The sequence below is a fragment of the Amblyomma mixtum genome, chromosome 3, assembly GCF_055824585.1.
Source record: "Amblyomma mixtum isolate Tamu chromosome 3, ASM5582458v1, whole genome shotgun sequence".
Classification (NCBI taxonomy): Eukaryota; Metazoa; Arthropoda; class Arachnida; order Ixodida; family Ixodidae; genus Amblyomma; species Amblyomma mixtum.
In genome coordinates, this window is record NC_143014.1 from 338,359,460 (window position 1) to 338,374,648 (window position 15,189).

The 15,189-nt window shown below is 45.0% G+C and overlaps 1 protein-coding gene and 1 pseudogene across 1 annotated transcript in view; both read left to right on the plus strand.

Moving 5' to 3' along the window:
- The window catches only part of LOC149356096 (uncharacterized), a 45,184-nt gene that overhangs the window by 14,956 nt on the left and 15,039 nt on the right, over positions 1-15,189 (plus strand). The gene's annotated exons all lie outside the window — the stretch shown is intronic.
- Positions 12,357-13,753, plus strand: LOC149356097 (uncharacterized; annotated as a pseudogene).

Here is a 15,189-nt window from a genome sequence, read left to right on the forward strand (position 1 = left end):
GTATTAAGTGCAAAGTAGACATCGGCCCCTGCAGCACGTTGTTGTTGCAGCGCACAGGAAAGCCTAACTTCATATATCTTTTCGGCTGGAATCGGTTGCTAGCTCAAAACCACAGCACAGGAAGAAACGAAGTTGACAGGAGAGAGCGCTAAAACCAATGGCATTATTGCACCAACTAGCCTGCAAACACGCTCTCGCATCTTTTCGATCCTCGCCTCGTGTTCCTGAGCGCTTTTGCAGGCGTGCCATTGTCTGGCGTCATTCTGCATCTGTTGGAGCCGCCATTGCTTCTCAGCCTACACTCCTGCTCTGGTTCCACGATGGATCCACTTAAGAGGAGGAAGTTTGTTGCAAAATTGATCCATTTATTTAACTGTAACTGTCTTTCACATATTGCTGAAATATTCTGAACTGCATTTTCTGAGATGTTTGGGAGAACAGTGCCCGGCGTATTTTTATATGTAAGTGCGTATCGCATATTTACATGCGCAGTGGATATAACTGCCCCTATATCCAACAGGAAGGCCGCTGTGGTGAACTCTATTGGCAGTGGTTTATTTTCTTTTAGCAACAGTTTCTCTCGCACTTCCTGAAACCTTATTCCAAGTGCTTTAGGAAAAATGTATAAAGAAGATAACTCTGCACTAGTATTCGGCAAAGAACATAATACACGCAAGTAGCAACAGGCGGATAAATTTCGAAAATACACTTAAACTGCTGCAGTTCTGTTCCATTGAGACTCTTCTACGGCTTGTGGGGCTCTTAGAATTCAATTCAGATAGGAATGTTGCTTAAGATTAGCCGGTAAATTCAAGAAAATATATTTCTTTTATTATTTCTGAGTGCTATATTCTGTCGACAGTCAACGTCGTAAGCCATTTTTTAAAATAGCAAAAAAATCAACCTCCAATCACAGAGCTGAGATTTGGAAAAAAGAAAACAGAAAAGTCACCTGAAATGCACCAACCCACCTCTTGGAACCTTTTTTTGTATGATGTGTGTATAGGCAACTCCCAGAGAGTCAGGAAAAACTGTTAAAGATTGTACCACCAAAGATACCTCGCGACCACCCAGGAAACGCAATATGTGTTTAAAAAAAACATTAAGGAGTCTCGTTTAAAACTTCGGTGCCTTCAGCATCTCAAAAATATAATTTAATGAGCCATTCCTGCAGACTCTCTACCATTTTAAAAGCTTCTCGGCCATATCGTCTTTTAATATATCACACAAAGTTTTATTACACTATTCAATGTGTAAAAACTGCTCGCACTGTGTACTAGTCGTAGGGACCAGGAACAAAGAACTCTTTCGTTAATACATTTTGGCCATTTTTCAGGAAAATTGAGGAGGTTTGTTTCAGACCTCTCATGATACAGGGGAGTCTATTTCTTTGCAGAGTTTCATTACTAGCCAGGCAGTCAGTCCGGAAACATCGGGAGAATTACACTATCGAGAGGTCTAAAGTGTTTTATGTTCCATGGCATCCATATGCCTCCGCTAGGCGCTAGACATCTTGATAGCGTAAAAGCCTGAACACGAGAGATCTACAGAAGCGGAAGCCTGCTGCAGAAGTGGTTCCTCATATAGTTTCTTCGCAGTATGCTTGTAAAGTGCTGCTTCAGAATGTCCTCACACGAATGCTGTTTACAACCTACCTACAGCAAGGTTTCAGAAGTTACCTGAACTGTTGTGGTTTGAACGTTTTTGAGGATATCCGGAAATCAGCCTAAAGTGCCACGAGAATAAGCAGCATGCAAGCTTGTAACGTAACCAGATTTAGGCTGTAAGGGATGTCGGAGACACTACATGGCCGTAGTATAGGACGTGCATAATAAAACTCTCCTTATTTAACCTGACAACTTGTACACAAGGTTAGGGCAGTAGACGCCTTCGTATAGATCTGTACAGCCGGCCATATCTTTAGATAGCTTGCGCAACAGCCGCTTTTTCTGAGCTCCTGTGCTTTACGACGTAGGACGGGCATCGCACGGGCAAGTGAGCTTTTGCACGGGCTTAGTGAGCCTCTGCTTAGGTTTGATATTTTCTCAAGCTTGCTCTGTCCTCAGTTGCAGGAGCACGCAAAACACGCCCTTCACGTACGCCAGCTAAAGATTTGGCCGGATGTACAAAAACGTAGGAACGGCTGATACGCTGAAGGCGCAGCACTCATGAATTGTCTATTCTGTTCAATACGGGTTCTTTTCACTTGAGAACTGCGCGGTTATTTTGAATTGTACTTATTTAGCCATGGTATAGTTGCAGTCAAGGGTCCCTGCCTCCTACCAGAATGTCCGGGTCAAAAAATATTTCAACCCCTGCCTGCATTGCAGTATCAACGCGGCTCGAATATACATATTACTCGTTACTGAAAGTGTGCCCCTTAGTCATTATTTAGCGCTGACGGGACTAACCACAAAGCAGCAATACTCTTTAAATGCACTAAACAGACGTAGTTACGAGAAATATCTGCCTGTTCTCAACAACCTGGCTTGTGTTCTATGTTGCCTCATCTGCACAGCTTAGATGGGGAAACAGAAACAGATTGTTTACTACTCACCGTTTGTTGATCCTTCTTACATTGCAAGATAGGTAGCGGAGACAGGTTTTCCATTCCATGTTTTTCTCCTAAACAGTTTCCCTACAAAAACCATCTCTATTTATTTATAAATGTACTTTCCTTCACACACATTCTGTGAAGGATATTGGATTTGCATCTTTCAGTCTATGCGATCCCAACCACATGTGAGATTATCATAACGGGAATATGAATCACATTGCCCTAGAAAAACATTATTTCATGACAGAGAAGTGAACAAAAATAAAAACTAACAGTAAAAGCTGATCACATTTCGCGGAACAGAAAACTAGACTGAACCACGAGAAAAGACGCAAGGACTGCATTGCAAACAGTGTTTCATTTTGAGTGGTGACAGGGTAAGTATATCACCGTGCTGATTATATTTACTCTGTTTACTATTAGAGATGTTAGGTAATAGAAAGTTAAAAGACGTGGCCCGTTTATGTCAGCAATTTTCTGAAACTTCAATAGGCCTGGTTTGCTTGAAATTTCCATTGTGCAATCACAAAGCGATATAAATGAATTTAATAAATAACCGCATGTTCCATAATAAATATGCTTAAAATTAACAAAAACGCGTTGATTTGATCTGGCAGATAACTATGAAACAGCACTTCCAAATTGCGCACTAGTATGCTAGTGCACTTGGTGCTAGAACTTCTGTTCGCGGAATCCAACGAAAAAAAATGGTTTGCGAAGTGGTTGACTTACGCGGGCTATGTCTACGCATCTTTCGGTCATTAAGTTATTGCAATCATACTCTGATGTCTGCATCGTCAGCTTATCTTACTGGTCCCCTGCGACGCCATCGGCCATATGACACCATTAGAAATTAGACAGAAAATGAGAAAAGAAAACTGTGTCGTAAGTGGGAATCGAACTCGTTCCGCCAGCGTGACCCAAAATAGAGTTATGACGTCACAGCTGAGCTGAATAACAATACCTGTCAGGTGCAGCTAGCAAAAATGATGAATAGAGAGGCGCGTTGCAAAATCGCACCGACTAAAGCGACCACGCTTGATTGAGCAAAAAATATCACAGGTTAATACCAAATCCCAGCTTTGTGATCACTAGTTGACTTCCACGTTGTGGCAGTATTCCCGAGTACAATCACAAATTTTGAGCAACCGTTAGTTGTACAGCCTTGTCGGTGCTGTCATAGCATTTATCCTTGCATAAAGCTTACATACTTTAGTCAAGTTAGTGGCTAGCTTGCGACAGGGCTTCCGAACAATGACATATGGATCTTCAGTTGCATACTTTCTGAGACTACATCTTTTCTTAATGTGTCTACAGATATGTCGAGATGTGAAGTTGAAGGGTAGCTTCCGGCAGGGGTTTGGACCGATGACATATGAACCTTAAGTTGCATGCATTAAGGTGCGGTTGATGTGTCCATCAAGATGTAGAGATTTTAGAGCTACTGCGCCTTTGCCTTCCCTCAAGAAGCTTTCCTTTCCTCGAAACACTTGCTATCGCATTCTTCAATGCGAGCAGAATTAAGCCCTCAGAATTGTTACTTTGATCACTTGATCCCTCAATTTATGCTGTTTTTTTTTTCACCGTGACGTGAAGGAATTAGCTACAAGTGCTTATCGATTTCCATTTCACTGTGAACGATGTATCCGCTGTTTAATTTTTTTTTGTAACAGCCGTTATTCTTATCTAACCCTGCCGCGGGGCCAGAGAACCTACGGCTCTCTGTGGTTCATTTAGCAGCAATGGTGCATTTTTTTTTAACGCAGGTGTAAGTCAAAACCACTAGTTAATATGACCCCTACAACTAGATCAATGTTATTCGGTGGCTCCAACAACGAAGATGCGTGAAGCCGCGCTCTTTTCTTTCGAACGATAATTGTCTTTTTATAGACGGTGCAGATGGGAAATCTCTATCATCTTCCAGTTGCTCTTCGCACAAATTAATACAGAGTAGAAAGGCTTTTCCTGCGGCAAAAGAAAACGTCGTTTGGTTATATGCGAAGAATGTCCTCACAGCACTTGTAGACTAGTTGGTGGAGGAGAGGGTACGAGGATGATATGGACAATGATGCAGGCCCAAGCACGAAGGCGGAGCAGCCTTCGTTCTGTTCCGGGCGAGGGAAATTCCGTCGCGGTGATTTGAAGGTCTTCTACTTTGGTTCTTCTAGCTCCCGCTCTGAAGGTTGAACGAAGGCCCCATTTAGGTGTGCTCCAACATTTACACACCTATGTTCTTCTTCTCTTTAACATTTTCGTTACTGAAGACGAGATGGGTTCGTCCACGGAGTCTCTATTGCTCCCCTCGAAGACGACGTGGGTACGTCGAAGGTCGCGTAGGCCCCAACTTCCTACCGAAGGGGCACTTTATTGCATCTTGTAAGCGCTGCCATCAACGCGTGGCGCTAGAGAGAAAAAAATGCTTCTTGGCATGCCAAATCAGGCCGAAAATAATCTGGATGCTCATAGCAGCCTAGCTACGGCGCCTTCTGTAGTTACGTTTACAGCGCGGGCGAACATGTCTAACAAACAGGCCCAAAACATAGATATGTCGATGCATAATAAAGTTCAGCAGGAAAAAAAACCTCTTTTTTTTTGCACTGAGGATGACGTCACCTAGTTGTGCTTCAGTACGCAGTGCTCAGATTTTAAAAGCGACGGCATTTCAACGTCGGCATTTCGGCGGCGTTTGTAGGGGGAAAGGAGACGCATATGAACTGAATTTAGTGGAGATTCGGGACGCTAAAAACATTCAGCCCCGCAACCGAGTAAAGGAAGCGTCCTTTAGCACTGCTAAATATGAATACGTTCTGCTTAATAAATCAAGGCTGTAATTATATTTGGCGCCAACTGTATTCAGGCGTCGCTTTCCTTAGTGCCTATAGAGGCCTCCTTCATTTGCCATCAATGTAATAAGAGTGCAGTAAAACAACAATATTGCAGAGATACAAATTTATATACATATCCCAACAGCAAGATAATTTCAATAATTAAAATGGTGTACAGAATGACACTGTTCGTAGCGACTGAGGGAAATTGTTCCAATATGTAATAGTGCGTGAGAAAAAATAATACAGACGTTAGTTCAGGCAATGTAGGGAGTTAGAGAGTCAGCGTGACGGTGTCGTGTTCGGTGTGTCGTCATTGGCGTGGCATAAAGCTCTTTACCGAGGCCTCCCAATCAATTAGAATCATCAAATATTATTTTCCTCAGTACAGGGTACAAGGATGGAACAGCCGCAAAAACCTACTTCTACCAGTAGCTTGACGAATTGACTCCCTCAACTAATAATAGCAGGAGAGAAAATTCGAAAGCCTGATTCACAAGATAACAAAACAAAACCATTATTGTGTTTTACAAGAAAGAAAATAGCACTGACGGGGTTACAACATAAAGAAAAGCAGCATACTGAGTCAAAAAGGTTGGCTCATGATGTTAACATTGATACTTAATGTCAGCAGAAGCACATGTCTTTCGAACATTTTTTAGGCAACCGGGCAATAGCTAGAGACCTATGAGTACAACATTTTGGGAGAACTGCAAGGCTATAGGTTAATTATTAAAGGGTATAGTTCTTGGGGGGGGGGGGGGGGGCATATATGTACCACACATCTAGATGTCGGGTATTATACGTGAGGACGGTTTTCTTTAATGTAGAAACATTGTGGTAGAAATGATTCTTTTTCACAGCTTAACAGGACGATACAGTAACAATAAGCAGTTAATAACAACAATGACCAATTTTAATGAATTCAAATTTTTTCCAAAGTTCTGTGTGGAATCATACGTTTTGGTAGCTATCATTCTCAATACTTTCTTTTGTAAGAAATTTATGTTAGTTTTTTGTCGTGTTTTCCCACACCAAATGTGTATACGTGAACTGAGGAAGGATCAGTGAGTACTTTGCACGGCAGTAGCTTAATCTTTTGCGGTAACACATGCCTACGTTTGTGAGTTATTGCAATAGGTGTCCAAATGTTCTTGTAGGCTCCATCAACGTATTGATTCCAAAATAGTTTGCTAGAAAAATCAAAACTGATATCATGAACACTAAGATTACGAAAAATGAACATAATGAATTTTGTTTTGCATACGCGGTGAAAAGTGGTCCTGATTCACCGGGGATTTTTACCTATGTCCAGGGATGTATTGCCGGTGATTAGTAAGCATGTGTGGTCGACATGACGGATTAATGGAACGTGTGAGTTCGGTTACAAGCTCAGTTTATTTTATGGGTTTAACGTCCCAAAGCGGCTCATGCTATGAAGAACGCTGTAGTGGAGGGGAGAGACAATTTGGACCATGTGGATATCTTTAACCTTCATGACATCGCACATTACGCCGTTCTCTGGCGTCTCGCATCCTTCGAAATGGGAGCGCTGCGGCCGGGATTGAAACCACGTCTTTCGGGTCAGCAGCCGAGCACCATGACCCCTTAACTGCGACGGCAGCTACGGTTCGGAAACAAATAGTGCAGATCAGTGAGATACAAGCCGAAAAAGATTTGCCCTAGAATACTTCTCTGGGGTACTGCTGTTTCTATACAGTAAATTAGAACAAAAAAGCTTTTTTTTCATAACATCATTGCCTGATTCATCCGCAATAATCGTTTTTCAGAATGAGCCATCTGGCATTAGCTAGTCACCTTGAAACCTTATCACAATTGTAATTTCATGGTCTGCATAAAGACGCATATTTAGTGGAAGGAGGGTTAAACTGAGAGGTTTAATGCCCCGAAGAGAGACGCGGGTGGAAAAAGCCCGTAGTGGAGGGCTGCAGATTAATTTAGAACACCCGGGGTTCTTTAAAAGCAAAGCGCTGACATCTGACTACACCCGAGCATTTTTGTATTTCTGCTTCATCAAAATACGACTGACGCGGCCGGGACCGAACCCGCGATCGTGGGGTCAGCAGCTGAACGCCAAAGCCACTGATCCACGCCGGTAGTTGGAAAGGCAAGAGTTCATACTCCAACGTAAGAATGAAGTGTTTCTTTAGTGATAATTGTGCAGCTGTAACATCCAAACGATTTTAAATCTGAATACAGACTGAATTTTAGGTCACACGATAGAGCAGTCCCACTATTGCGTGATGGCATAAGTCACTTTGTTCAGAAACTATGCTAATATTTCCTCCTTACAGGCATTTCTAGCAATGTTTCTTTCCAGAATGACCCATATATCTGTGTGGTTCAAGTTTGAGAGTAGCTTGTTCACGAAGCATACGTAAAGAATTCGAAATCCTTGTTTCTTTTCAGCTCCCAATGAAAGTAAGTGGTCACTTCTATTTTTTGTTCAGCGCTGCATTCTGCTTTATGATCGATTATATTCGCCTATGTTGAATTGCACAACTTGAATTTTAGCACAAACAGCAGGGCAATCCTACAACTGCATGGTACTTAAGAGGCAGTTGGCTAATAAAGACTCTTATTTTTCGCTCTTTGCAAGTATTTTGAGCACTGTCTCGCGAAAAGCATCCTACGTTTGTTTGTGGGTGTAGTGTATTCACAGTGTGTACGTCAACAACTGCCAATTAATTTTTTTGTTTTCAGCTCCGTTGAAAAGTAAGTGGTAATTTTGACTATATTGTTTAACGGCGCATTCCGCTTTGTGTAAGCTGATTCGCAATTTTTTAGCGGCACAGCTTAAAGGGGCTGCAAAACACTGCTTGGGGGGATACCGGCTATACTTCAGGTGGATTCTTTATGTCACACAGATGCTGACTCAAAAAGAATTATAGGAATCGATGCACAGAAACGGGAGTTATTCAATGAAAAAAATTTTAAAATACAAGCAAACAAAACGCTCCCCTCAACTCGATTTTTGGGGGGCTTCCCACTTCTATTTCGCTCTCCCAATGACGGCACCTGGCGCAACCAATCAAAACAGCCTGCCAGAGCACGTCGCCGAAGTTTGCACTCCATGGTTGCCTGCTCTCTGTTACTCGTTCTTGCTGAGACTGGCAGGGTCGTGTGCATGCCAGAGCCCCTGGTGGTGTATTTTTATTTTACTTGCTCTGCAGGGCTTTTATCTTAGACAAACAAGTAGTTTTTGTTGATATAATATAAAACACCGACAGGTAACAAAATATGTCTCTATTTATTCACACAATTTGCAGTATATTTACTGTTTGTCTAGTCATCAAGCTCGCGCCCAATGTCATATCCACTGCTAAAATCCGCCACTGTGTGGGGACAACATCAGAGCCATGATTTTGTTTTTGGGAGGACATTAAAATGTTAAAAAAAACGAAATATGCGCGGTGTTACCGACGCTAATAGAACCATTGTAACTCACTGTATGCGATCAACAGGCAGAACAGTCAATTGTGTTTCTGGGCCCCTTTTACTTCACTGAACTGCAGAAGCAAATTGTCAATATACGTATATACATATAACAGGTGTTTCAGCGAAGGTGGAGCAGTATTTTTAAATGTAGGCTTTTCAGATATAAAGGCGGCGCTATAATACCCCCGTTGGCGGAGCTGGCGAAACGTGTAAATATTGTTCACTAATTTGCCTCCGAACTAATTTCTGCTCAGTTTTTACCTAAAACAGACTACTGGTTGCAATTAGAGACTTGTAGCCGGTCATTAGAAATGGTTATATGAGTTTCTTGAATTTCGAAAACGCCATTACCCTGGCCACTGTGGCTGGACAAAATTTGGCAGCATCGTGTGAAAATACATGTTCTTTCGAAAGCATGCAGGCGAAGGAACCCCTCTAGTGCACGTAACGAGGTCAAAAAGCCGATTTTGCCGGGCCAGAGTGTCGAGGGTAACCGCGTTTTCACAGTTCTAAGAAATCGCGAGGTGTGGTCTAATATTGTATAATGATGTTTCTTTTCCTCGTTCATTTCTTCGGTGTTGTATGCTGAGTTGCGTGTACTACAAGGATGTTTTCTTTTGTGACAAAGTTTATTTTAGATCCCACTCCTTCTTAAGTTTTTGCAATAAAGCCAGCAGTCATCGGTAAATAAATAAAAAAAAACTGATATGGATAATACTAACGACCGGCTACGAGTGTCTACCTACAACCTAACTGTTATAGTTGAAAGTTATTTATCAGAAATTAGTCAAGCCGGTAACTATTTACGTTATTTATATGTTTTCTGATGTCTGCCAATGCAGGTATTATTCTTCAGCAGAAACCGCCTCTCATACCTGGAAATGCCTGTTTAAAAAAATTTGTTGACTTACGATGAAACAATTGGTACAATATGTGTTCAGAAAGTAGTGAACAGTGAGGCCGGGCCAGGCATAGGAGAATGCTAGATATTTTTAACGTCATTTTTTGTTGATGAGTCGAAATTACTTACAGTTTTTCAGACAAACATACATATTACAAAACCGATGGTTAGTCAGATGTTTAGGGGAATCCCCCAAGGTGGAGTAGATTTGTAATAAGGGAGTAATTACTCATTGGCATCCACCCGAGCGCAGCCATACGGCTACAAAGGAAAGCTATACAGCTTTCTCAGAAAGATGTATAGGTTTCCTTCTAGCTGTATAGCTGTATAGCTTTCAGAAGAACTTTGCATGGCGTGCAGTTCCACAAAACTATGCAAGAGCTTGTTTGAGTGGTGCTACCACTGTAAACTATGCCAGGCAAGTCCATCGATTCGTTGTAGTGTGAGGCATCTAACGTGTCCGTTCTAGCTGCCTCGTCTGAAATCTTTAAACCGACTGAGAACGCTTTAAAACACAGCTCCGACAAAGAACTGCCGCTTTGGCCGTCTCTATTACAGTCGGTGTACGTGGAACACATCAAACCCTGCAGGTAACAGCCGGGCAGCAGAAAGCTCACATGACAGACACGTGGTGCAGTCTCAGAGGGAAAAGTCGGCATCCTTAAAACTAGCAGCTTACGCAGTATGATACGCAAAAATAATAAGGAACAAAACAAAAACTATCTGTAAAGCGAAATTGCGACCGCTTTGGTTATGGAGAACGGCTAATTCCGGAAGATGCCTCAATGTCAGTGTTTACTGTGATATGGGTTGTTATTCCATTCGAGAGAGGTGCAAATCTAGATGCTTGCTTCCGAAAAATGTATGTGTTACACAAATGCAAGTATCACAGAAAGTGTGAGAAATAATGCGGCTAGGTGAATGACAGCATAAAACACTTTAGTGTGCAAGCATAGAATTATTGCCAATGACGGCAAAGGTTATATTCTATGACCTCAGCGTTCGCTCTGTTATATAGAAGTTTGAATGGCGCGTAGGTATGCAAACGTCTTACACCACATTAATTGTACTCTTAAAAGCTGCGCAGGGGAATAAAAGGGCGTCATCTGAAGACAGATTACTAGCCTGAAAGGCGCATTATTCACTGCAGGCTTTTCTCTTCTTTGGAGTGCTGCACGAAATTAAATGACTACCTTGTCACAGCCATATAACAGAGCGGAAAAAGGAAGGAAATGAGCTCGGGGGTTTTTTGGATCAGCATTGTGACAATGCGCTGCACGTCTCCGGAGGGCCGCTATCTCCGGCGACTTCTTCCTTTTGTGGGACCCCGGAGACGCTCAACAAGGGGCTGTATGCATGCCGCCTGGAATCGTCGGGTGTAGAGGGCGAAGGCTCATAATAGGTCTGAACTGTGACAGCCTAGCTGTCATCTTTATTCCTACGCCAAAAGCATTTAACTATTGAAGCACACCCCGCAAGAGGGACAGTGGCGCCGGCCGGAGGAAATGTGGGGTAGGACGGGGATTGCCGGAGGCGCCGGCTCTGGAAAGGAGGATCACCCGAATAGACGAGAAAAAAAAAACGAGGAAGACTGGTGAGTAAGGAAACGAGCAAGGACATAGAGGACACCGCTGCGAATTTGTGCTCCGGCGCCCGAGGTGCCCAAGCCATCAGCCAGAATCCGAGTCACAGCGAACGATCAAGGTCCACTCAGCAGTCCCTTCGCTACTTGTGGCAAAGACTCCGGCACCAGCGCAGGGACGTGTAAGCTTGGGCACCCCAGTCCCTGCATCATGTATGTACTCGATAAAATGTCCTTCTTTCATATATCCGTTTTGCTCCAACCAAATCAAGCGGGGCATCTGCATCTCCGTCCCGTGTGGACCTGCGGAGTATGTGGGGTCGTCACACGTGGTGTCAGTAGTGGGGGTCTCAAAAAGAAAGGTCATGTGAATGCTGCGGCATTCATGACTTCAAATTCTTAATCCCCGGAAAACCACGTGACTGGTTGTCATCTTTGAGCTCCATTTAAGAGGCTTGAGACACGGAAGGTCTCGAACGAACAAAATGTGTGTATATGTGAAGCTTCCACTCCGCAGCTATCGCTCGGAGCAAGCTTGGTGGTATTAGGAAGTGTAATTCCTTCGTTTTTGGGTGATCAGAAGGGGTTCCCATCAACGTTTCTTTTCCATCCTAAAAAAATTGGGAAAATGGGGAGATGGTCCGATGCGCAACTGCTGGGAATCGCGAGGTGAAAGATGGCTGGACCTGCTCATGATTTTTCATGTCGAGACGAAAAGGTTCGGTCCGCAAAATCATCTTCTGAATTGAAGAAGGTCACGTTCGAGCTCTTCAATAATGAACCCCGTCATGTGCGTGTACGGAAGATCCGCGAGGCCGGAGACGTGCTTGGTGAGGACACGCGAACGTTTGCTTCGCGACTTAGCGCGTAGCACGCGATACACCACGGAGTAAGGAGGAAAGTGACCCGCTAATGAAGAAATACGCGGAGTACCTACTGAGAGAGGAAATTCCCGCTTTGTTTGCGGCCGATTTGCGAGATCCCATGAGTCGGTTCATGCTCTTGCGTAAGCCGAGCGTTTTGGACCGAGCTATGGAGGCCGAATTGGATGAGGAGCGAAATGAGAAGCTAGAAGTGCGCACGGAAAGTACGCGTCTTCGAGAGTACAGAGCTCAACCCCGAGGTTGCTTTTTCAAGGGGCGGCTAGGCCGCATATAACTCCTGCTAGCGCAGCAGGTAGAATGCAAGGAGGAAGCGGAGACTCAGCATACGTCGGGAACCGGCGACGCCACGAAGCTTCAGCCGTGGCTTGAGAGGTTTTTGAAGAAATCGTGTGCTTCGCTTGCAAGAGTCGCGGACACAATGCAAGGCTCTGTCCAAACGTGCGCGGAGGGGAGCCACAAACTGAAGCAGATGAGACATATCTCAAACAAGGGTATGGACAGTCTCCAGTGCTCTGCGAACAACTATAGAAGCCATCCCCAGCCTGAGGTGCGTGGGGAAGGAACAGGGGAAATGAACTGGCAGGGGTTTGCTTTCCCGACGAACGTTCCCTGTTGTGCGCTGCAAGATAAATGGTTCCTGCCTAGAAGTGCTGATAGACACAGGGTCAAAGGCGACCTTGCTTAAGGCAAGCGGCTTTAACACGCTTCGAAACAAATGGAATCGCAAGTTGTTGGAAGCGTCTGGCAGAGTTTCAACCAAGTTTGCAGCTATAACGGGGGATCCTCTTGGCATTAGAGGGGTCTACCGGTTCCACTGACCTCTCACCGGAATTGCATTCTATTATCCCTGCTACATATTCCCAAACACAGTGTCTCTACCAACGGAGTGTCGGTTATCTCAGACAGGATTATTTTACAAAGGAAAATGTAGGTGTCTCACTCTTGGAGTAAGGGGTGCATGCGCTAATCGCCATAAAGCTGTTCAGAGAGACTTTCGTCCTTCCCTGGTCGGAGCACGTTTTATGTGCTTATGTGTATTCAGGTGTAGAGAGCGGCACTGTGGGAGTGCTTGAGCCCGTCGATTCTCTTAGCAATGGTCTGAAAGCAGCCGCGCGCCTCGTATCTGTTACTGGCGACCACAGAGTGCTTCTGCGGGTGGTTATTTGCAGCTAGCAGACACTGAGCCTCTCCAAGAACAAAACGTTAGCTTTCTTTACAACTGCGATTGAGAGACGTGAGCCCACCGAAACGGTTCTCGCCCCTCTAGGGCATGCTGGTCCTCCGGTCGCTCAAGACGCTTTGTTCCATCTTTTTCACCTAAAGTCCGAGGATAGAGAGGCGCTGACTACCCTGCTGGATGTATATTCGGTGCTGTTAGCAGCGACCAACTCGGAGTTGAGCTGCTGTGGTATTGTACAACACAGGATACAAACCATCACTTGGGCACCCATTTGCCAGCGCGCATACCGCATCCGCTGCTCCCAGCGCGAGGGGATGACGCGGCAAATGCAGGATCTGATTGATCATGGCATAGTCGAACACTAAAAGTCACAGTGGGGGCACCGGCCCTATTAGTGGAGACGGCAGATGGTTGCTACCGACTATTAGTGGGCTACCACAAACTCAATGCCGAAACTCGAAGCGACCTGTACCCCATCCCCAGTATACAGGAGACGCTTTCTCAGCTTTGGCTCTGCCATGTACATCACGGTAGTGGTCCCGGCGGAAGAATTTTAGCAGATAACAATGGACCTGGCAGATGCCAAAAAACGGCATTCAGTGCAGCCTCAGGGCACTATGAATGAATAAGGATGGCAATGGGTTGGTCAACAGCCCTGCTGTCTGACAGGGTTCCGCTTATTTTATCCATTCAGGCCTTTGGGGAAAGTTGTGTGTCGTGTATACTGACGAAATAGTTACATACAGTGACATCTTTAAGAGACATTTGGTTCGACTGTGATGAGTGGGCCTCAAGCTTAGGCCTTCAAAGTGGCAGTTCCTAAATGAGGAGGTTAAATACCTCGGGCAGATTGTTGACTCCGTATGGCCTGATCCGCAGAAACTAATATATATTTCGGATTTTCCATCCCAGACAACTGGAAGCCAGGTATGACACTTTATCGGCCTGACTGGCGACTACCGAAGACAAAAAGAGGAATTCGCCAAGCCAGCTAAGCCGCTGTCCGCTTGAACCGCCAAGAATATAGCTTTTCGCAGGTCGAAGGATGCGGCGGATGATTCTGGGGCTCTGAAGAAAACGTTAATCAGTGCACAGCTCTTGTGTCATTCAGATTTCAATTTGCCCTTTGGCTATGGGCACAGATGCGCCAAAGCCCGAAGTTGGTGCCGTGCTTTCGCAGGTTATTGAGGATACAGAATATCCTGTAGCTTCTTCTAGCCTACAGCTGAGCCCCACAGAGCAGAAGTACGGAGCTACAGAGATGGAGTGCCTCGCGCTTGTCTGGGCAGTAAAGCACTTCAGGTGCTACATTTACGGCCTCCAGTTCAAGCTAGTCACAGGCTATCATCCTTTGAAATATGTGATGAGTGTCTCGCGGCCAGCTAGATGGAATTTACAGCTGCAAGAATTTTCCTTTGAGGTCGAACATCAGTCAGGCAGAGAACACGTAAACGCTGACGCTCTGAACCGCCGAGCCCCGTCCCGGCTGTAGGCGATTTCGCCCCTGTAATTGACCCGGCCGAGTTGTGCGAGGAGCATCGTAAAGATCTTGACCTCAAGCGAATCATCGAAAGCCTTGTGGGGATCCATGTTGCCCCTCGCCCGCCAGATGCACCCTTCTCTCTCTCGTGGCCTACCGCGGCTCTTCCTCTGGCGGCCCCCGACTAGGCGCAGCGGTGGAGGGAGCGGAGGGGAGGCGCCCGCGACTACGCGTCGTCACGTGGGCAGCCCTCCTTACCCACCCCTCTCGGTTTCGGCGGCCGCGCGGGCCGCGCGGACGGGCACAGTCTGATGGAGAGTT